This window comes from Papio anubis, chromosome 14 (genome assembly GCF_008728515.1).
Source record: "Papio anubis isolate 15944 chromosome 14, Panubis1.0, whole genome shotgun sequence".
NCBI lineage: Eukaryota > Metazoa > Chordata > Mammalia > Primates > Cercopithecidae > Papio > Papio anubis.
Window position 1 is genome coordinate 66,620,749 of NC_044989.1, and position 23,603 is coordinate 66,644,351.

The 23,603-nt window shown below is 39.9% G+C and overlaps 1 long non-coding RNA gene across 1 annotated transcript; it reads right to left on the reverse strand.

Moving 5' to 3' along the window:
- Nucleotides 1-1,065: 1,065 nt before the first annotated feature.
- On the reverse strand, nt 1,066-16,309 carry LOC116270289. The gene is made up of 3 exons (XR_004178291.1): nt 15,339-16,309; nt 14,664-14,852; nt 1,066-2,471 (listed from the first exon to the last, which is right to left on the reverse strand). It is a non-coding gene; the product is annotated as an uncharacterized LOC116270289 (long non-coding RNA).
- Nucleotides 16,310-23,603: the final 7,294 nt, after the last annotated feature.

A 23,603-nucleotide genomic window follows, 5' to 3' on the forward strand; every position in this document is an offset into this window, starting at 1 on the left:
TGCCAGCAGCAGTTGACATATTTATATGACCCCTTTGGCCAAAATAGCTGTATAAACTGGGCAAAAAAAAGGCTTAGTAAACATAATTTTCAATGTTTTAAAAATCTAATTCACTCTTCCTTAGAGTTTATGGGTTTGCAAATATATGCGTGAAAGGAGATTATTCCATGTTTACTTTTATGTCTTTATAATCTATATCCCACAAGCAGCCTTAAGGTGAATTATAATAAACATACACACATGCAGAAGAACTCAAGCACTAGGGTAGTAAAATAGAAATTTTAAAAAAAGGAACCCATAGAGAGAATGGGAGATTATACCAGGATTAAGTCATGAGATAATTATGACAACCAACCTTGAATAAGCGTCCTAAAAGTTGAACGTATTTCTAAGTAAATATGTGAGGAAATGCAATTCCATGTACAGTTCTTTTCACTGGTCTTTGGCCTATTCCTCCTGTCTGGGTGAGGTGGGAGGGAAGGGGGCAGTAGGAGAGAACACCCATAAGTCAACTCTAATCTCTAATGGCATTTTCCAGCAGAGTCTTAGAGAAGGTCATACAATAGATTTTTTATCCTCAACAGAATTTTGCTCCCTATATTACCCCCACTTAAGAAGATTGTATCATGGGAATTTTTTCAAGGGAGTCCTAAGGGATGTCAAATTCATTATCCTGCACCCTGCTTGGAGCACTAATCCAGATTTCTTTGCTACAGAAACTTGCTTCCCAGGTGGTTGCTGAAGTTATAGTATTTTTCTTTATATTTAAAGTTAATCCAGTTCAGTATCAATAGCAAATCCTCTTAAAACATGTACATAGAAGACCAAGCCAGTATTTTGACATTCCTGGCTGGGAACTATGCCATTAACACCTTCAATTAATCTCCATGCAAGGTCATTTGGCGGCTCACATTCAAGACCATATGTTAAGATGTTATTAGTTTTCCTGCAAAGGGAATGTTTGGCCAGTTACAACTAGAAACAGATGCCCACCAATAGGATCAGAAGGGAATAGTTGCCTTAGTTATAACACCTCACACCTCACCTGTTACTGGGATAGGGCAGGACGCTCCCTAACTAATCATCAAACTGGGAATTCAACAATTTTAGGGTTTATGAAGTTTATTACGCCCAATTATCAACAAAAGAAAAGAGAGAAAAAATAAAGTTCCATAGAGGTAACTGATCTGGTTGTAAATTCACGTCTCAGGAAATGGCCTAATATATTCATCAGAAAAAAAAAAAAACAGTGAACTACGTACCAAGGAGAACTGGATTTCAATATTCATTCTGCAACTATCTCTGTATGTGATCTAGGAAAATTTACCTAACCCTTCCGTTCTTGATTTTGTACTCCTAAATATAGGAAGGGAAAGTTATGTAGGGGTGTCAGGATTAGGATGGCAGCATTATCACACGAGAAGATACTACATGCAAAACATGTTTGAAAACTGAAAATCACTCTTTAAGTTCATTATTTTTCTAAGGACAAATAATTTCTTAAGAATAGCATATTTTGGGGGTGTAATTCCATTGCAACAGTTTGGCTACTGGCCAAATCCATTAAAACAATCTATTGTGGGGATCAAAATCTCTTGACTCGGAGCCATTTGTCTAGAAGAACCACCGTTTGAATTGTTTCCAATGTACGATAGACAGAGTTCCCTGCAATGCTACTAAAGTGTATTGAATGGAAAAGAACCACTCCCAAGACAGGGTGTGTACCGCAGAAACTCCTTGGGATGTGTAAAGGGCTATCCTTGCCATCTATTGAAGCTGCATTGTATTAAATGAGCTTGAAATATTCACTGAAAAGCCCTTGGGGGACTGGTTCTCAAACTTGGGTGAGCGTGCATCGGAATCATCTGGAGTAATTGTTAAAGCAGAGACTCCTGGATTCCGCCTCCAGTAGGTCTGGGGTGAGTCCAAGAATTTGAATTTCTAACAAGCTCTGGGGTGAAGCTGATACTGTACCCAGGATACCATACCATAAGATAGAACTGTCTTGTCATCCTCTCCTAATAGGCGAAAAGTAAATTAGACAAATGTGGTCTTCAAAGGTGTTTCAGATCTCAGAGGTATCTCAGGGATTCTCTTCCCTCCCTCCACTGCAATGAGCATAACTGCACTTTTATCAATTGCTTTAATTGGTGTCCTGCACAGGAATTTATTTAATAAAACCTGTTCTGCACTCATCCCAAATAAGTTAAAAGCCAAGCTACTAAATTCAGGAATTTCTAAGAATCTTTCAAACTCTAACCTTCTATAAACATCTTTGACTTAGTGGCCTCAAAGAACCTTGAATATCTTCCTGGTACGGTACAGACCTAATTAAATGCCATAAACACTCCCCAAATTACAAACTTACCTCAAGTGTAAGAGTGGCTTAAAAGTAATGGAGGTTTCATAGGCCAAAGGGGTCCAAAGTCAGGGTCACATGGAATTTCAATAACTTGAACATGAACAGTGCTCTGTGGAAGGAAAAGACTCAGGTCCAAGAAAGGAGCATATGTTTCTCAAGATTTAAGTAGCCTCAGCTAGACTTTTCCCCCATACTGTGAAGTTAATTAAGCATTTGCTGTTTAGAGTCTCCATTTTCTCCTTAACTATGTCCTTCACTGGAAACAAAGCAATCCCTTTGGGGCTGTCCATACCGCTGACTCACAGGCATAGAGTTTTGGGGCATAGTGAGCCTAAAGACAACTGCTGTAGAGGAGGAGTAGGCGGCGGCCTGCTGGACTGCAAATGTCCCCCAGAATACAGTGTAGGTATCTGAAATCCTTGTAGCCTTTCCCTGAGAAAATTGCTAGTGGCCTGAATGAGGATACTTTTTTGACTAGTAACCATTGTTGCTATTATTGATATCACTGTTCATCAGCTACTAGTGCCAAGCACTCTGCTAGAATCGTTCGTCATTTTCCTAACATACATTTCTTCATATACTTTATTCTCCTTCTCTCCATGACACCCAATGTAGACTTTTTTCCCCAGAAGAAACTGGAGTCAGAGTGGTTAAGTGTTATTCCTGAGACCTCTCAATTCGAAGTGTTGACAGTTGGAACTTGGACCCAAATGAGTCTTGCTTTAAGGATCCACTCCCTGCAATGTTATCAGTTTGCAAACTGTCCACTTGTCCCTTCCCTCAGTAATAACAATAGTTCCCTCATCTTCTGGGAGACTGAAAATTTGTACTGTGCAGACTGCTGGCCATATTTCACATTTTTAAATGGCTCTCTTAGACAAGCTTCTTGTAGCCCTGTCCTAATTTCTTTCAGACTTCAGATCCAGGGTCCCCAGGTTGTGCCAAGCCATGGAGCCTTTCAAAGTAAGTCCAGCTTGATCTAGTCTGATAGACTGTTGCTGAGCAAAGACGTAGCTTTTCATAGTCCATGGCAGTCAGAAGCAGGACTCAATTAATTTTTAGGACAGGAAAAATAGATCACTTGGATTGCTGAAGCAGGAAGAGCTTCTGCAGCAGCTAAGAGAAACGAGTCCAGAGAGTGAACTGCTGCGTCCATGGCTCAGGAGTCTGAGGGTTTGCTGAGTAGACAGTGCTCTTAATAACCAAGGCTTGGGGTGTTTATCGACAGGCCTAGCCCATGCAGAGCTATTCAGAACACTGGGCCTTGTTCATAATGCTTGAAAAGATGAGTTAGAAAACGTCAGAAGACATCCATTTGATTCTTTGGGCAATTCCTTAATGGTGTTAAGAATACAAAAGAATATCCCTGTGAGCTATTCTTATATTTTCTCAAAATACCGACTATACTGCAGGGGGAGAAAAAGAGAAACTAATCTTTCTTATTGTTCCATGGAAGAACCCAAGAAAGCATCCGGGGACTTCATTTTCAATTAGCAGTGAGTGATGTGAGACCATGAGGTAGATGGTGTAGGCATCATTTACTAATGTATTCCTGAATATGCTAAAACCCCGATCCAAACCTGGTGGTAGGCATGGAAGTCAGAAATGCCCTCTCCCATCAAGAATACCATGCTGATGTACTGACACATTCTACCAGATGCCCTGAAGACAGATGGCACATTTAGGCAATGTGAAAACCAAGGACCATCTTACGCAGGTTTTGCTGCAAAATGTGGGATGCAGTATGTGTTTTCATCTTGCTGTAAATCCTCACAGGATGCTACTTCATTCTGAATTGTGGCCCCAATCCCCAAGCTAGAAATAAGAATTTTTAAATGATTTTCAAGTACAGAGCTCATCGGGCATCATTGTCAGGCCAGGCAGCACTTTAAACAATTAAAAATGATCATAGATAGCAAAGAGAATGAGTCAGGTGGCTCTCCACATGCAAACAGGGAAACATCTCTAGGATAGAACATTAAATGAAAAGCACATGGTGCATATATAGGTAGGTATGTTGTTTACATTTTCTGAAAGGCTACACAAGAAGCTATTACAATGATTACCTTGGTGGAGAGGGACTAGAGATAAAGGATAGGGCACAGAAAGGTGACTTCCATTTTTCATTTCACACATTTTTGTGGGCTTTGAATATTTTGTCACATGTGTTTATTATTTTTACTTTCAAATTTTAAAAATAAACTGTTCTCATCTATCATCGGTTCATAACAGAAAGGGTTTTTTTTTAAGTAGAAAAGACATAGTCTTATAATAAAGGGCTGTACATCCAATTTTTAATTAGCAAAAGCAAAATAAAACAACATAAAACATAAAAGAATAGGCCCTTACTGTTATGCATATAGTGAAGTGTTTAAAGACACATGTATGAAAGATAATTCTAAAAGTGTTATGTGAAAAACAAACAAAAAAAACCAGGCATGTTCCCCCAAAAAGTCATCCTAGTGCTGGTTTGCATAGCTCTGATTTTTCACTCCAAGAGAGCTATGGATTTGCAGCCTGGCTGGGTATGGAAACAGGTGATAGATGTGGATAGAAAGTAATACTGGGATGTGATTTTCATTTGCTGGCCATGCACCACTTTCCTTTGCTGGGAGAGATAGGTGGCCGGTCGTCCACCCCAGAGGCAGTGCCCCACTAGCGAGCCTCCTGAGAAAGGCAATTACCCTCCCTGTTTTAGTAAGAGTCTCTACCTTCCTTAGCACATAACTGCTAGATTGACATGTGTGTGTGTGTGTGTGTGTGTGTGTGTGTGAGTGCGTGCGCATGCGTATGTATGCTTGCGTGCACATGTGCATCTGCTAATTTCAGGAGAATCCTGCCAGAAAAAGGAGCATCAAAGGATGAGAAGGGATATGGAGATGCAGAATCAGAGATAAAAGGGACCAAATTTTACTAGCAATTACGGCAAATATCTAACTTGCATAAATGAAGCCAATTACTGTATTATTGCCTCCTTTTGCACTGTGCACAGTAGGGATATCACTGGATAATGGTTTGCATGTAGAGTTAATCACTTTGATGCATTTCTGACTGATCCCAGCAAATTATGTTTTGGTTCCACTATATTAAACACAAGAGCTGGGGATTATCATTAATAAATCTAAGGCACAGCATGCATAAATCTTGAATAAATCAAATATCAATTACATAGGCAGTATCTGCTGACATCTGCTTTCATCAAATAATATATTTGAAATAGGTGTTATTTCAATTTGTTGAAGTCAAAGGGATCCTCATACAGGGAACACAGCCCCTGGACCCCAAAGGAAAAAGCAGCTGAGCCATTGCCGAAGAGCCCCTTAGTGGCGTTCGATTTTAATCTGTGAAGGCTGCATTTAGACGGCTACCCAGAGGTCCAGAGGAAAGGCCATCTTGCTGTGGAAAGTGCTTCCAGCTAAATGTCATTTTCCTGTAGGTATTTTTAAAAGGAAGCAGGAGAGATGGAAGTGAGAAAGGAGGAAAACTTTCTAAACATCTGACTATCAAGGAGAGGAGCAGGCAATGGAGGGAACGTACGTGACTCTCACAGTACAAGAAGTCAGAATCCATTCAGATGCAAGGAAAGAAGGACAGTTCATAATAGGAAGACCTCTGAAAATGAGTGGCTGTGAGGATAGCTTATAGGATTTACACAAGGAGAACAAAAAGCAGGAGGCGAGGGGAAGGTAGATTTGCATTTGCTAAGCACCAGGCATTGGGCCAAACTCTAGATCGGAAACTTTATCTCCTCTTTTAATCCCCACAACATCCCGTATGAGAGAGATATTAGTGTTTGTTCTTATCGTTGGAGGAAGCTGAGGCATGGGAAGTTAAATAATGTGAATAAGGCCATACAACTCTCAAATGGCACAACAGGATTTAAATCTGGATCTGTATGAATGTGCTACATGGCACCAGTGGTGGTAGTGGTTATGGTATTGGGGTGTGTGTTTATATAAAAAAGAGAGAAGAAAATGTAAGCACACGGGGAAGGGGAGAGGAAAGAGGGTGTGGAGAATATGTGTTCATTTAAAAACCTGTATTAAATGCCCTTAAGTCCCACCTCAAGAGAGATGGGTGACTTTCTTACATCACATTCCTTCTGACTTTCCTATATCACATCCCTTCCCCGTGGCCTCCCATCCATAAGTTGGAATCTTTTCTCTCTGCGGTGGATGATTAGGATTTCTTTGAGACCTCTTCAAGGAATTTTCTGGGGTTAAACTCACTCTCAGGCAGGGTGGAGCTGGGTTAGGAAATGTTCTCTAGGGCACTGGCTCATCATGAGAGGTAGAAAACGATTGCCTCATCTATACTCTCGGGGCAAAGCAGGAGTGGAGACCAGAAATGAAATAAGCCAAAGTCGCGCACCTGAAGCAGTCCCGAGGCCTCTGCTAAGGGTGGAGATGGTGCTTCGGAGGGGCGGGTGGAGTATTCCATACACTGCTTGTCCCAACCTGAATAGGCGAGCCTCATAAAGAAACCAGAGTTCGTTTACCATTTATTTTATCATGCTTGGCATCAAAAGAAAGAAAACCAAAAATCTGGGCCATGCAGGAACCCCTTAGGTTTACGTTTTCAAAGCAGAGGTAGGTGGGAGTCAAGGCCATCTCCTTTTGGACCAAGGACCGCAAAGGAAGCACTTCAAGGAAGCTGAGTAGAAACAGCTCTCGGCTTTCATTAGGCCACAGCTCCCCTGCATGTTGGGCTACACCACATCAGACCTGCCTGGGCCCCTCACCATGTATTTCCCCTTTTTGCACTCTGCCTTCTATATCCAGACTGCACTGGGTTATTGAGAATACCCGATTGTCGACAGATAAGTAAAAACTGATGTGACATCACCATAGAGATGAGCATACATTTTCGGAGTTTCAGATGCACTTACATTCACGTGATATATCCCACAACTTATATTACGAATAGGTACAGATTCTGAATAATTAAATTTAAAATATTTTTGGAATTTCAAATCTAACTTTTGGATTATGTTTTTTTTTTTGTATCCACAGGGATTATAGATTTTTCTGTTGTTCTTGGGTTTTGTAATCAGCATCACAGAGTATCACAAGGATGTGTTCAGTTAGTGCATCTGATTCAGACTGGATAGAATGTATCATCTGTTTGGTAAAAGAGACTTTCAGGCTGCAAAATTACTTTCCAAAAATCATGCAAATCTGGCCATTAGCAAATGTCAACGAATGAAGAATAAGCTCAAGTCTCTCTCCCTTTTACTTTAACCTCCACCCCTCCAAATACACACACACACACACACACACACACACACACACACCCGGAGGCACGTGAGATAATGTGTAAATGAGGGAGCCAGAGACTTTGATCTCCATGGTGCCCACTCTTCATGTAGTTTCATTTTGCTCAGTTTGAAGTAGCACAGGCCCTGAGCCAATAGGAAGCCAGAAGAAAGTTACCAGGGACAGCCAGAGTTTCCAGTTCAATTCAGAACAAGCTGGATTAACCCGGAAAGAGTGAGGGAGGCTGGAGACATCTCCTTCTACATTTGACCCACAGTCCTGATGCTGCCACTCTGAGCTCAAAATAAGAGAAACTGCATTAATTAAATGTATATCTTAAAATTCGACCTATGCACACCCACTGGTGAGGAAAATGAGGTAGGTTCTGTACTACGAGGTAGCTAGTACTAGCAGATAATAACCAGGAACACTAGAAAGACAACTAAACAAGAGGCAGAAAATAATCATTTAGGGTTAAAATAATGCATCACATTTGAGGAGAAGGGAAACAGATCAGAAAATGGATTAGAAAACACAGAGGCATGGCTTGTGCTCTGTGTGTGTGTGTATGTGTGTGTGTATGTGTGTATGTATATGTGTGTGTGTGACCAGGATGGGAGACACATAAGATATCACATAATTAGTGGTTGCTGATGTTTTCTTGCAATGGAAGGTTTTTTATTTTTTTAATAATTTCAACTTCTATTTTAGCTTCAGGGGGTGCCTGTGCAGATTTGTACCTGGGCATATTGCGTGATGCTGAGGTTTAGGATACGATTGATCCTGTCACTGAGTGAGTGATCATAGTACCCAACAGTTAGTTTTTCCACCCTTGTCCCCCTCCCTTCTTCCCATTCTCTTCTAATTGTCCCCAGTGTCTATTGTTGTCATATTTATGTCCATGAGTATCCAGTGATTAGCTCCAACTTCTACATGATAACATGTGGTATTTGTTTTTCTAGTCCTGCGTTAATATGCTTAGGAAAAGGGCCTCCAACTGCCTCCATGTTGCAGCAAAGGACACAATCTCCTTTTTATGGCTGTGTAGTATTCCATGGTGTATATATACCACATTTTCTTTATCCAATCCACCATCCATGGGCAACTAGGTTGATTCCATGTCTTTGCTACTGTGACTAGTGCTGTGATGAACATAGGAGTACATGTGTCTTTTTGGTAGAATGATTTGTATTCTCTTAGATATATACCCAGTAATGGGATTGCTGGATTGAATGGTAGTTCTGTTTAAGTTATTTGAGAAATCTCCAAACTGCTTATCACAGTGGCTGAACTAATTTATATTCCCACCAACAGTGTGTGAACACTCTCTTTTCTAAGCAGCTTTGCTAGCATCTGTTGTTTTTTGACTTTTTAATAGCCATTCTGACTAGTATGAGATTGTATCTCATCTTACAGTGTAGTTTTGTATTTCTGTGATAATTAGTGATGTGGAGCATTCTGTCATGTGTTTGTTGGGTGCTCGTATGTTTTATTTTTAAAAGTGTCTGTTCATGTCTTTTGCCCATTTTCTAACAGGGTTGTTTGTTTTTGCTTGAATTGTTTAAGTTCCTTACAGATTCTGGATTTTAGATCTTTGTCAGATGTACAGTCTGTGAGTCTGTTCTCCCATTCTGTAAGTTGTCTTTTATAGTTTCTTTCACTGTGCAGAAGCTTTTTAGTTTAATTGGGTCCCACTTGTCAACTTTTGGTTTTGTTGCAATTTCTTTTGATAACTTAGTCATAAATTCTTTCCCAAGGCTGGTATCTAGAATGGTGTTTTCTAGGTTTTCTTCTAGGATTCTTATAGTTTACAATCTTACATTTAAATCTTCAATCCATCTTGAATTAATTTTTGTATATGATGAAAGGTAGGGGTCCAGTTTCATTCTTCTGCATATAGCTAGCCAGCTTTCCAGCATGTGGTTGCTAATTTTAACTACAGTTTTAGCCACTGCTAATAACCCAATCAGGAAGACTATTTTTGGAGAAAATGGATTATAAAATGTCTACGTAAGTATTGCCCCAGGAGGCATTACTTATTTGTAATTGGCCCTCCTAAGAAGCTGACCCTTGGAATGTGAAACTGAATTTGAATGGTTTTGATTGTAGTCTCTGTTGGCATTAAGAATGTGTCATCATGATGGTGCTAGTGGTAGAGCCATAGCTGATTGCAGTGTATGTAAAAGATAGAAATTTAAATGACAGTTTATAATTTTTAAAATGAGTTTATATTAAAAAGAATACATTGATGTAAGAATTTCCTGAGAGTCTGAAAAGATAACTGACATACAAAGACTCATTTATTCACTCATTCATTCAGCAAATATTGTAAGAAATTTGTTTTGATCATTTTTTTTTTCCAGGCTAGGGGCTGAGGATGTAGGAGATACAACTTGGAAATCTGTCATCTGAATAAATATGTCAAGGTTAATTAAATGGGGTGACACAAATTATGCATATTCTTGTACATAGATGATGGGGATGGCTAGAGCCAATGTAGCAGGTGTCAATTTAGAGCCTTATCCCCAACTTTCCTGACCTGCATTCCACTAACCATATGTAACTTTCAAATAGGCCACTTAACCTTAGCTTTTGAGTAATTTTAGCTGTAAGAGTTGGGGTGTATTGTCCCAGGGAAATCCTTTCTTGAGAAGCCTATTGATTCTCATAAGAGCAAGGACTGTCAGTTAGTTTGAAGAAAAGAGATGAAGCCACAGCCACGAATCAAGGGGGGCAAAGCTGGGCACATTTTGGTTGTTTACATCTGTGTCTTGTTACAAAAGTCTCCATGTCATCGTATGTTGTTATGTCTCTATGCAACGCTGAATGTTTGTCTGCTTTGCAAAGGTCAAAGGATGGTTGTCCCAATAACCCTTTTGATCCTCTATCACCATATCCAATCATCATGCCTCATCTGTGAGGATCTGGGAGTGGATACGGTACACACTCTGCTGATGTGTAGATGTCCATATCATTTATTAAAGATTGCCACAAGAACATCTGCATTTTGCAATAATTTTCCTAGCCATTTTATTTTCAAACATTACTGGCACATTGCCTGATATCCTGATAGCATGAGTCACATTGTTCCAACACATAGTCAGCACAGAAATGCACACACACAAAATCCTCATTGAAAATGTGTGTCTCCTTGGTGTTTCTCCCTAAGGCAGCATAGACTTCCTTTCATCATCTTACCACAACTTTAGCAAGCTTTCAACACAACAAGGTCATTTAAGAAGAATTATGCAAGCATGTGTGAATAAGCCAAGAGCTCTGGCAATACACACATAGTATTAGAATAAGAAAATTCACATTCTGCCTATTCCCTTTACCTAGTATATGCTTGAGCTCTGTGGCATTTTGCCTGTTTGAGCAGAAAGCAAACTGGATTATGGGTTTCCTGAGAAATATTTATGGCAGAAATTCTACTCACCTTTCAACATCTCAAGAAATCAACATGAAAGCGTCTTTGGTCTCAGTTCCTTTATGCAGAGAGTACATCTCTCACAAACTCTTCCTTCCCTGGAAGTGTTCTCCCTAATCCTTACTGGTAATACTCAGACAGTTTATTTCCAGGGCTTAGTTAAGAACATTGACCTCACTTACTTGTTCCCTTCACATCCTCTGGGAAGAAGACATATTGGGAAAACAGCTGTGAGTTCATGGTTTTAGTGTATTTTCAAATGTGGCTAAGTTTCTTCTGGCTTCTAAGGGAGTTGGATGATTTTCTAATCATCCAGATTAAAACAAGAGTGCTACTAATTTGGCATGGGCCTTGTAGCATCATCCTATATTATGAAGATACTATTTGTTAAGAGGCAGAACACAGGTGCACTGGCCCAGCGAATTCAATGATCAGTGGTATCCATATGTCCACTACATTGTTTGCTCTCTTAATATATTATTTATTGACGTTTTCTTGTAACCAAAGCATATGGACTGTATTCTCCAGTCAGGGAGGAATTCTTGGGGTATGTCCTGGTTGCTACGAGAGAGTAGTTTGACTTAACAGTGTCAATCCGAGCCTTCATTACTAACCCCTACAAAATATGGTCACCATTTAGTTGACATCCTTCACTCTGATGATTAAGAATGATGAGCTATGTAGAAAACTGGTGTCTCCACTTAACTTCTTCATTCCAGGCAGTGTTTCCCAAAGCCTGAGCCAAAGGCCGTCTGCATCAAAATCATATGTGGGGACACACTTGATACAAAAATCAAATTTTGGCCAGGCGCAGTGGCTCATGCCTGTGATCCCAGCACTTTGGGAGGCCAAGGTGGGCAGATCATGAGATCAGCAGTTCAAGACCAGCCTGGCCAATATGGTGAAACTCTGTCTCTACTAGAAATACAAAAAAATTAGCCGGGCAAAGTGACAGGTGCTTATAGTCCCAGCTACTCTGGCGGCTGAGGCAGAGAATTGCTTGAACCCAGGAGGCGGAGGTTGCGGTGAGCTGAGATTGCGCCACTGCACTCCAGCCTGGGCAACAGAGTGAGACTCCGTCTCAAAAAAAAAAAAAAAGACATTCAAATTTCTCTCCTTTACTCTAGACCTACCAAATCAGTATAGCCAGGAAAGGACCAGGAATCTGAATATTAAAAGAATTCCCCCACAGGATTGTTTATACCCATTAAAGTTTGAGAAACCTTGCTGTGAGTGAAGGGAGCAAACTAGAGTTCTTACATAAGGAGGGGTGCCAGTTTCATGGAAAATGCCAGGATCAAGAGAATTATTGCAAATGCAGTCTCACACCTCCTTAAGTTATAGTTCTGTGTTTCTCAAAGTGTGGTGCCTGGACCAACTGTATCAGCATCAATTGGGACCTATTTGAAATTTGGAATCTCAGATGCTATGTCAGAACAACTGTCAAAATCTACATTTTAACAATTCCCAGGAGATTTGTGTGTGCATATTAAACTTAAATTTTGAGATACATCAGTCTATGTGACTGACAGATCTTATTGTCATGTCTGCCTGTCTGCCTTTTATTAGAAGTCTCATCAGTCTATGTGATATACATATCTTATTGTCATGACTGCCTTTTTTTAGAAGTCTCATCCTCCTCTTTCCTAGATCCCCAAAACTCAAGACAATGGAACAATGTCAAGCAGTAAGATATGGATACAATGAGTAAAATCTAAAGATTGGTTCCTTTAAGACAAAGGGATCAACATGTAATAACTTGGAAATATACAGCAAAGAGAGAGCCAAAGATGTCTTCTAGCCCTGCACTTTGCTTCCTACTAGAACCGGTGGGAAGATGCTCCAGGAAGTTAGCAGAGTCAGTTATAGTTAACTGCAGCTCAATGTAGGGAAGAAACTCAACAATGGAGTCATTTTAAGAGGGAATAGGTTACTCCGAAAAGTAGAGAGTTTTCCATCCCTATGGGAGTTCAATCCAAGGTTGGATCTTTTTTTTTTTTCAGAGGTGGGTTCTTCCTGTGTTGCCCAGACTGGAGTGCACTGGCTATTCACAGGTATAATCACAGCATAGTATACCCTTGAACTCCTGGGCTCAAGGATCCTCCCACCTCAGCATCCTGAGTAGGTGGGACTACAGGTACACTCCACTGCACCTGGCCTGGATGATCATTATTAATTAATGTTTTGTAGAAGGGACATAAACATGAGATTGGTAGAGGATTTGAATGACTTTTATGTTTGAGATTATTTTATTCCATACTCGTTGTAGTCTTATGTTCCAAATTTTAAATACATACATATATACACATATATACACACACACAGTTATATATGCTAATATGTTACTTATGACTAAATAGTATTGTTTTTTATGTTTCTCTAATATCATTTACATTAAGAAATTAATCAAAAAAATCAATATTTTGTCAGACCAAAAGCTTGAAAACAAAATATGGCCTGTGTATTTCATGGAAAAAATAATCGAAACCATTTCTTAGTGGCATTTGTTCCTGGTTCCTTTTCCAGTACATTCATTCACTCACTCATGAAAAATAATTTATGGGCTCAAATGGTAGAGAAAACAAAGCCAAAATTCTGAGCAGCAGTCCCAACCCTAGAAAGCTATATAGTTATATTATCTAACGTCTCAAGGGCTATTTAACCATTCTAGGACTTGGTTTTGTCATTTGTAAAAGGAGTGAAATAACAGAAGCTGCCTTACAGGATTGTTGTAAAGATTAATGTGTGAATATATGTGAGGCGCTTAGAACAATGGCTGGTACATAGTAAGTACTATCTGAGTGATAGTTTTCATTATCATCATCATCATTCAACAACAATATTGTTATTCCAGGTTTGGGGAGAATAAACACGAATAGAACAGGAGCTCTTTTTCTCGAAAGATGCATAGTCTGGCTAGACAAGGCATGCAGGTAAACAGTGCAGGAAGAGGAGAGAATCACTGTAATGGGGAAATGTGCTAGCAACTCCAAATGGAAGGTTGCAGAGAAGGCTCTCAGAGAAGTAGGCTGTTGAGCTGGGTTTGGATGACTGAGAGGGCATTTTCCAGGTAGAGGAGGGAAAAGTGATCTGGGCTGAAGGATTTCACTTTGTGTTTAATAATCCCGAGGTTGCCTTAAATCAGCCTCAATCACTTCTGTTGAGTTGAAGCCCATGCTTTTTGTCCTGCCCTGGTTCTTGGCTGCAGGTCACAAACATTTTAGTCCATTCAAGAATCCTTGAGAGCTCTCCTTGGGACATCCTGGGCAATGCAGAGGTCAGAGAACAGAGCCACATTCTCAGGGAGAGTGGCGCAGTCAAGGGAGAAGACAGGCAAAGAGAGTGTTTTCCTATGAAGGTGGTGAGCTAATTGCCCTAGAGAGTGGGAGAGCTACTGCCTTACAGAGCAGGTGAGCTCCCTCTAAGAAAGCAAATGGAAACAAGCAAGCAAAACACTTTTCTTTCTCTTGTGTCTACACCCCCAGCCCCCACCACCCATGCGTAAAGTGTCTTGTCCAGGTCTTACAATCAGCCTTCCCACCCAATATTCAGATTTATCTGAACATGAGGCCCAATGGTAACTCTTGTCCCTCGCAGCTCATGTGATGTAAAGGCTTACCTGGAGGATCTCGCCTATTCATAGCATCTTTGTCTCCACGTCCTTATCATCATGTCCTCTTTCGGGAAGCAAAAGAAAAGACCTTTTGCTCATTTCGCTTACTTGAGGAGGCTCTTTTTCAACAGCTGTTTCTATATGGCAAATTTTACCTCCACCCTGACTTAACTAGGTGAGGGTAGAAAATGAGACCTGCGGAACAGAGGAAAAGCAAAAGCAATGGGATGAGTGGCAACAGCAAGAACATCCTGGACCACTGGGGTGAGATCAGTGAAACCCACACTGGAGCCCTGGCCCTGTTGTCCCCTGAGCTCCTCCTCCACAGCCTGTCAACTCCCGTGTCTCTTTAGTCCTAAACAAACATGGAAGCAGCAGGTAATTGTAATTCCAATCAATGTTCACAAGAGGCTTCCTTTACTAGCATCTTGCTGCCAGGACCTTGCTTTACACTGTGGAGTCACTTTTGACCAGTTTAGCTCAGAAAACTTCCTAGCAGGGAAGTAGGGAGGGGGTGGCTGGCTGGAGGTCAGGAAGGGGTACACACATGGAAGGGGGTTGTTTTTTCTATTAAAAATGGACAGTGCTGCAGCTGTGGTCTGGCCCCCTAATCTCTCTAAACAATCCAAGAGTTATCCAGTGCCATGAGTTGGCTATTGAAAACCCAAGTTGTTGAATCACCTTTTAAAACAGACTCAAATTCAGACTGACGAACCCAGAGCAGAATTCTCTTGGGCATGTTACCCAGGCAAAACTGTTGAGTAGAGATCTAAAAATAAAAAATAAAAAATAAAAAAAACTTCTAGAAACTGAAACATCCTGGGAGCCACTTTACAGCAAATCTAATTACTCCCCATTGTTTACAGTCACTGTCACAAATGATTATCATTTGTTAAATATTTGTTGGATTCACTTCTCACTTCTCTCTTAGGAGTTGATTTGGGTTTAGTCATGAATGGCTCCCTACTCTCTCTTTGTATTGAAGCTCATTTTATCCAAGATGTTATACAGATGAGGGACTTACTGCTAACCTTGTTCTCAGGAAAGCTCCAAACTAAAGGATCAAAAAATATGATAAACTTGGGCCAAAAATCCCCATCCGCAGTTATGGGAATACCATGACTGGGCATATGAGATACCTGATTTTCAGCCTAACAAAGCACCATCGGAGAGACATACAGTATCACAATCTGGCTATATTTTATGCTCCCTTTCCATCAGTCTGGAATAAATTGTGTGTGTCAAGTTCGGCAAGCATGGGTGAGCTAAATGGAGCTGTTAGCTGTCTTTTCAACAAATTTATCTGTTTCATTGCCTACTCTAGGATGTCTTTGTGATCATTATATAGGGATCACAGATAATAGACTATTTGAAATCTTACTTCAATTAAAACTTAATCCTCAGGTGTCAATAATAGTGTTTTATAAGTAAGGTTACAATAAAAACAATGTCTTTTGTGCATATCATTAAAACAACAACACAGAAAAGCAAGAATAAGAAATGGCCTGAACATTTTCCAAAACAAGATGCTCTACTATATCGTGTACCTTGTCACTGTGATAAAGTTACGGTTATCTCAGTATCTGTGCAACTTGACAAAGTCACACAGGATTTGTAAGAAAAATATCACATAAAATTTATCATCTCTCAACTTAAATCCATTCACAATTATAGGTTTTCATTTTATATAAGAGAAGTGATTGCAAGTGATGCTTTTATTTTATAAAATTAAGAATACAGGCCCGGAACGGTGCCTCACGTCTGTAATACCAGCACTTTGGGATCCCAAGGCAGGTGGATCACTTGAGGTCAGGAGTTCGAGACCAGCCTGATCAACATGGCAAAACCCTGTCTCTACTAAAAGTACAAAAAATTAGCTGGATATGGTGGTGCATGCCTGTAATCTCAGCTCCTCAGGAGGGTGAGGCATGAGAATCTCTTGAACATGAGAGGTAGAGGCTGCAGTGAGCTGAGAATGCACCACTACACTACAGTCTGGGTGACAGAGTGAGAATCTGTCTCAAAAATAAAGCATTAAATAATACAACCCAGGTTTAAAAGAGATTAATGCTTTCATTCATGGAGTGTATAAGGACATGCAAAATAGTTCAGGAAATATAAAATAATGGAATGTATTCATTGAGAAGAGGCTGTTGAAGAGTAAGAGATTGGAGTGAAATTTTTCTGGGCAAGTCATTAGCTTGGAGGAAAACCTCTGTCCATTGCAGTGCATCAGTTAAACCTTTTCACTAAAATGTTTTGTGAAGGTGAAAGTGATGATGAAATTTCCTCTCCCTCTGCCCATTTTACAGCATCATTGGGACTCAAATGTTTGCCATAGTTTATTCACCAATAGAGTACTTTTGCTATGTTTTGGCATCCATCGTCCTTTTCTCTTGTTAGAGTGCCTCAATTCTGGTTTGGCTTTCTATTTCTCCACCATGAAATTCTAGTGTTTCAATGCAAACTGACTTCACCTCGAATCAAAGAATGATAAATGATTAGCTTATGCCAATCAATACATTTCATGCATCCCATCTCGGAGACCACAGTGATTGATTCAGGATGGGCATGTGACCCAATTTTCCCAGGAAATGTCAGAGTTCTTGCTTCTAGGTAAGAACCTCCTCTGGCTTCCATGGAAGCACTTAAAGAGAATCTCTCATTCTGGGTGATGTGCAGTGTGGCTGTGAGGCCAAGTTTATTGCAGCCACCATACTATCATGAAGAATGAAGTCCCGGGAGAGAGGAAAGATATAGAAAATTGCAGAAAAACGTGACCAGAATTTTTATCAATACATGTTTAAATCATACCTTACTCTGAAATTTTCGGTTACATGAACCAATAAATCCCACTTATAATTTAAGTCAATTTGAGTTGAGTTTTCTGTTATTTGCAACTAGATCTTAACTAGGAACACATAGCGTTAATTGTGCCCTTTCCATAAGCCAATCACTATTATAAGGGCTTTATGTTGTTTTATTTCATCTTCACAATAGCGCTTTGGGGTAGGTGTGGTTATCTCCATTCTAAAGAAAGGAAATAGAATCACAGAGATGTTAAATAACTTGCATAAAATTATAAACAGATGATAAGAGTTAAAACTATATTCAAATCCAGAGAATCTGAATCAAAACCCACGCTCTTAACATTTATGGTACAGTACTTCACTCATCTCCCCCAACATTAGGCAAAACTACAGCAAAACAGCCTAGAGATCTTTGTCTGAAAGATTCCAATGGAGGGGATGTGATACTGATCATCGGTAATATGCTCTCCTTTTTGCTTGTGGCTAATTCATCCACTCAACATTTATTTTAAAAATATATATCCAGTGCTTACTATGTGCCAGCCACTATTCTAAATACTGAAGATGTAGTAACTACTCTCATGGAATCTACATGTAGTGGTGGAAACGAGCAATAAACAAACAAATATAAAATTTAGTATCAGGTAGTAATAATTGCTATCAAGAAAATTAAGACAAGGTAAAGAGGGCCAAAGCACGCTGGAAAACAAATGATCACTACGGGAACATTTCACATAAATGCATCATGTAATCAAGTTAAAATTTCTAGGGTCAAACACCTAAAGATGAGAGGTGGACAGGTGTAGAATCACTCCATTCTAATCCACAAACAGATATTACAAGATCAAACATATCAGTAACATCACATCACTTGATATCGTTTCTGTCTCTGTCACACTCAAGTGTGGATATCAGGAAAATCAGATTCTTACAATGGCATGAGGGAATTGTAGAAGAGTACAATCAATCAAGGATGTAAGCATTCAGACAATGATGGCAGAAGGCCCACAAATGATCAGTTATCTTTTTGGCAGGATGGGTTTGGATCCAGACAGCAAGTATCAACAACCAGAGCTAAGGATCCGCAGACAACCCTGTCTAGGAGCTGTTAGAGAAACAGGAGACACCCAAGGTGAAGGGCGGAGGGAGACTGAGTATGTATTATCCCAGAAAGTCATTTTAAAAAAGGCAATTGTTTTCTCTTTAAAAAATCAAAAATTAGATGTTGGTGAGGTTACAGAGAAAATGGAACTCGTGGGCTGTTGGTGGGAATGTAAATTAGTTTAGCCACGTGAAGAGCGGTTTGGAGATTTCTCAAAGAACTGAGAGTTGAAGTACCATTCAACTCAGCATTCCCACTACTGGGTATATACCCAGAGGGAAATAAATCATTCTACCAAAAAGACCACATGTGCCCATATGTTCACTGCAGCACTATTCACAATAGCAGAGACATGGGATCGCCCCAAGTGCCTATGAAGGGTGGACTGGATAAGGAAAACGTGGTACACATGCACCATGGAATACTGCACAGCCATAAAAAATAATAAAATAATGTTCTTTGCAGCAACATGGATGCAGCTAGAAACGATTATCTTAAGTAATGCAGAAACAGAAAACCAAATACTGCCAGGTTCTCACTTACAAGTGGGAGTTAAATATTGGGTACTCATAGTCATAAAATGGGAGAAATAGACACTGGGGAATACAAGATTAGAGGGGTAAAGGTTGTAAAAAACTAGCTATTGGGTGCTATGCTCATTACTTGGGTGACCAATTAATTTATACTCCAAACCTCAGCATCATGCAATACAGCTTTGTAACAAACCTGCACATGTACCCTCTGTCTCTGATTCTAAAATAAAAGTTGAAAAAAAGGGAAAAACAATAGCCAATACTAAATTCATTATAATTTTGAGCAAGAAAATATATACACTTTCGATTTATTTTGTGCTGTCGGGATACGGAACTGGCATCTGAACCTATAAAAGGTTGTTGCCATCAATTGGAATTAAAGAGAAATAGCTTTTGGAAGAGCTTTTGATTCTGTTTAGATATGAACAATGAGTTAAAAGAAGTGTTCTATTTAAACCATTTGTATTAAGCAACAATTAGTATAAGCCAATGAATAAACAATTAGCAAACAGTTTACTAGCAAGTAGAACTTCATCTTTACATTTTGTAACTGAACACACCTTAAAAGAAAGTAATAATTGTAGTTACTAATAGACTATTTAACTAGATTAGTAAGACTATTAAAAATGAAGCATGATCAATTCTCTTCCAATTAACCATGTATTTGATACACTTGACTGTTCAAAGCATGAGTCCATAACTAAGGCACCAAAGCAGATTGTCTCAGTTGAAAGCACCCAAAGGGACATGGAAAATCTGTCAAAATTGGCAACAGTGACACTCGTAGGAAGTCTAAGTGATCCCACTGCCTTCCTCCACACTAAGGAGTGAGGTTCAGTTGCTATCCCAATCTTTGTGCTTTCTTTTCAGTTAAAAATTGGCTTGAAACACTATAATGCATGTTGAACCATCCACTTGAATTGGATGCCTCGCCCATCATAAACATTCCCCTTTTTATGCCTGAGGTTATTTACATTGACCTACATAAGTCATGGACTTGAATAATAGGTGCCAGGGCTCTCACAACCAGGCTCTAATCTGCCACTGCGAATTAAGAATGGCCTTGCTTGCAAAGTAAATTTGTGGTTCCTTTTCTTTTATTTTCATTGCTCAGGTAGCCTTTTAAGTTGCCTTTTGGGTCAACAATAACCCACCAACTTTGGAGCAACCGAAGCCATAACACAGGAGACAGAAGGAAGAAAAGATCTCTGGGGAAATCTGCAGATTAATCAAGAAAAGTCAGAGAAAGGGGCTCTTTAGTAGGTAGAGCTTAAGGACCACAAGTCCGCCTCTCCCAACCTAGCATGTTGAACATGGAACAGGGAATAGCCAAATAAGGTGTGAAAGCAGGTCCCATTAGGTGCCCATTTCCTGCTTCCACTGCTTCCACGTAAAACCACCCTTGTTTAGGGGTGGTGCAGAAGGTGGGTGGAGAAGAGAATTATTGTATATACACTTTGGTCATCCAGGGTCACTTTCCTCCCCTCCATCTGAAGCTACAGCAGCAGAGAGCTCAGGAACTTCGTTCTACCCAACTCTGTGCATGTGCAGGAGGAATAGTCACTGTCTTCAGTGTCTTCAGCTCCATCCCTGAGCCACAGAGGATGAGACTGGTACGATTTGTCAGCTTCAGACAATAGCAGAAAAGCCACCCAAGGTGTGGGCTACATCATTGGCAGGGGCAGAATAGGCCTTGACGAAAAGAGCTTGTGGGTTCTGGTGTGTTCAAATCTCAGCTCCATCACGTTCCAGCAGTAAGACGTTGGGCCAATCAGCAAACCACATTTGGTCTATCCTAGAATGGATGTAATCCTTGTGTGTAGCTACCTCAAAGCATTATTATAAGGAATAAATGAGATAAGTTTAAAATGCCACAGCATTTCATTGTAACTGTTGTCAGTTCATTGTAACTATTGTCACTATTAAGAAAAAGTACAGGGCTCTCTGCTGAGACAGCAGTGGTCTCTATGCTCACCCTCATGCATACGCCCTAGTGTATTCCTTGAATCACATAGCTTACTCTTCTAATTGTCTGAAACTTCAGGATGACAATTTCACTTTATGAGCACAGAACATACTTATACAATGCTGCTTCACTCATCAATTAATTAGGTTCTTGTCCCAACAGGATTGCAAGGTCCTCCTCAGAGAAGGTCATGAGTCTTGCCTCTGCTGGACCAGTCTCTCCCTGCACAGCACGCAATTGAACTTACAGCACTTTCCACACTGTATTCTAATGATCTATTTTCATGTCTGTTTTCCCACTGACTTGCCATCTCTTTAAGAATAAAGATTGTGTCTTACAGACTAGTTTTGTCTCTAATAACTAGCATGATGTCCACAGCATATTGAATAAGTATTAAATAAATGTTTTTGGGGTGAGAATGTAAATAAAGAGTAGATGCTATTATTGCATAAGATACATGTCTTAGGATGTGTTTATAGATGACCCATGTGCATCCTGATGCTTTGGACAGGAGTAGCCTGAGAATGCACAAGGAAATCAACCAAAAAAAAAATACTAGAGTTGAAGTCTCCCTCCTTCTCTCTCTCTCTCTCTCTCTCACTCTCTCTCTTTCTCTCTCTTTCTTATTCTCCCCTCACATCTCCCCTGTTCTTTATCTCTTTGTGTGTGTGTGTGTGACCTTTCCAGAGAGTTGAGAGGTTTCTGTAGAAGATGCAGGTGAATTGGTAGGATAAGGTACAGGTGACTGGCTTTGGTGAGCCATATCTATCTCACATTAATTATTACAAATGCCTAAGGGTGCTTCTCTATATATGGACTATCCAACTGGATGGAAATCACCAACCCTGTACTTTGCCTGGGCTGGAGAATAAGGAGAGTCCCTGTCCAAGGCCATTTTGATACCAAGATCTATTCTAGGTCAGGCAAAATAGGAGAGCATGCTGACCCTTGGAGAAAGAGTAACATTTTTGATAATTATGTAAAAGGACTTGATTCCTTGGTGGGCAGCCTGATAATCTGATATGCATTGGTTTCCTTCCCAAAGCAAATGGAACAACTTCAGTCCTTTCTTCCAACCGTATTATAAACATGTGCACATCACATATCTAGAATCCTAGTCAGCTCTTCCTGCAAAATGTTCTTTTCTCCACTGTGTTATTGAGCTTTTCTCCAAAGTTTTCTTGTGCTTTCAGAGGGATGGGCAAAGGAGATACTATAAATGAAAGCACTATCCAGGTTATAGTAACATTTTCCTGTTGCCAGAGAGATTGGCACAGGTAACACATAAATCAGAATAAACGAATAAGTCTATGTCTTTTCATGCCTACCATTGGCCAGCAAGGTTCAAGCTGTGCAAGGAATGTTTAGAATAAGCTGTTCCAGGTTTATAGATGCCCAGGGCACCTTTGCCCATTAACCCTTCTGCTGCCTCTCCCCAGCACAAAGAGGACCTCTTCTTGACCCAAGACCTGGCAACATTTCTGGGTCTTCCTTGCTTACTACAGCCATACCTAAGCCAATTTCTTGGGAATACCTTCCTTTTTCTACCTTCACCTTATCAACAAATAATATATTTTAAGGGTGTATATACTTTACACATTTTAATAAATCTGTCTAGCAGGAAGACCAGAACTCACATTCACTTGGGAGTATCAGATGTTTACTTTTTTTTTTTTTGGTTTTTTGAGACAGAGTCTCACTCTCTCATCCAGGCTGGAGTGCAGTGTCCCAATCTAGGCTCACTGCAATCTCCGCCTCCCGGATGCAAGCATCCTACCTCAGCATCCTGCCTCAGCATCCTGAGTAGCTGGGATTACAGAGGCACGTGCCACCATGCCTGGCTAATTTTTATTATTGTTATTATTTCTTTTAGTAGAGATGGGGTTTCACCATGTTGGTGAGGCTGGAAATGTTTACTTTTAACATTATCTGTGAATGACTATATACTGTCGTTTGTCCATATAGTGCCACAGGGATACATAGATAGGTTTCCAAAAAAATTCTACAAATTGAAACTGGATTCCTATTACTGGGCCACACTGCCTTTAGGGTACTAAGTATTAATATATATCTTGTTAATCAATCCTATAATTATCATCTGAATAATTAAATTATATTGCATTTTTTCTTGAAAGTGTTAATTTGTTAAATGTAAACATTTAAAAAACCTACTACAATTCTTTGTAATGTTGTTTTGACATCTCTTCATTACATATGAAAACTCAAAGGAATTTTTTTTTAACGAAAAAAGGAAAAAATATGGCCCTGTCTTCCCTCACGCTGAGAAGTACTGCCAGTAGGACCCTCAGGCTGTGACCTGAATTTTGAGGGGTCCTGTGCTTTGTTTGTGAAAGAAGCAGGGCACCAACTTGGGCTCAGAGGTCTCCTTGCTGTAACTAAGAGCCCTCCTGGGTGGCTTAAGACTGGGTTCTGTTTCTCCTTTCTACTCTGTCCTCTTAGGACTCACAGAAAGCAGACAGCTAAACATTTTAAATAAGTAACTTGAAGAATTATATGATGTTGAGCCATTCAGTT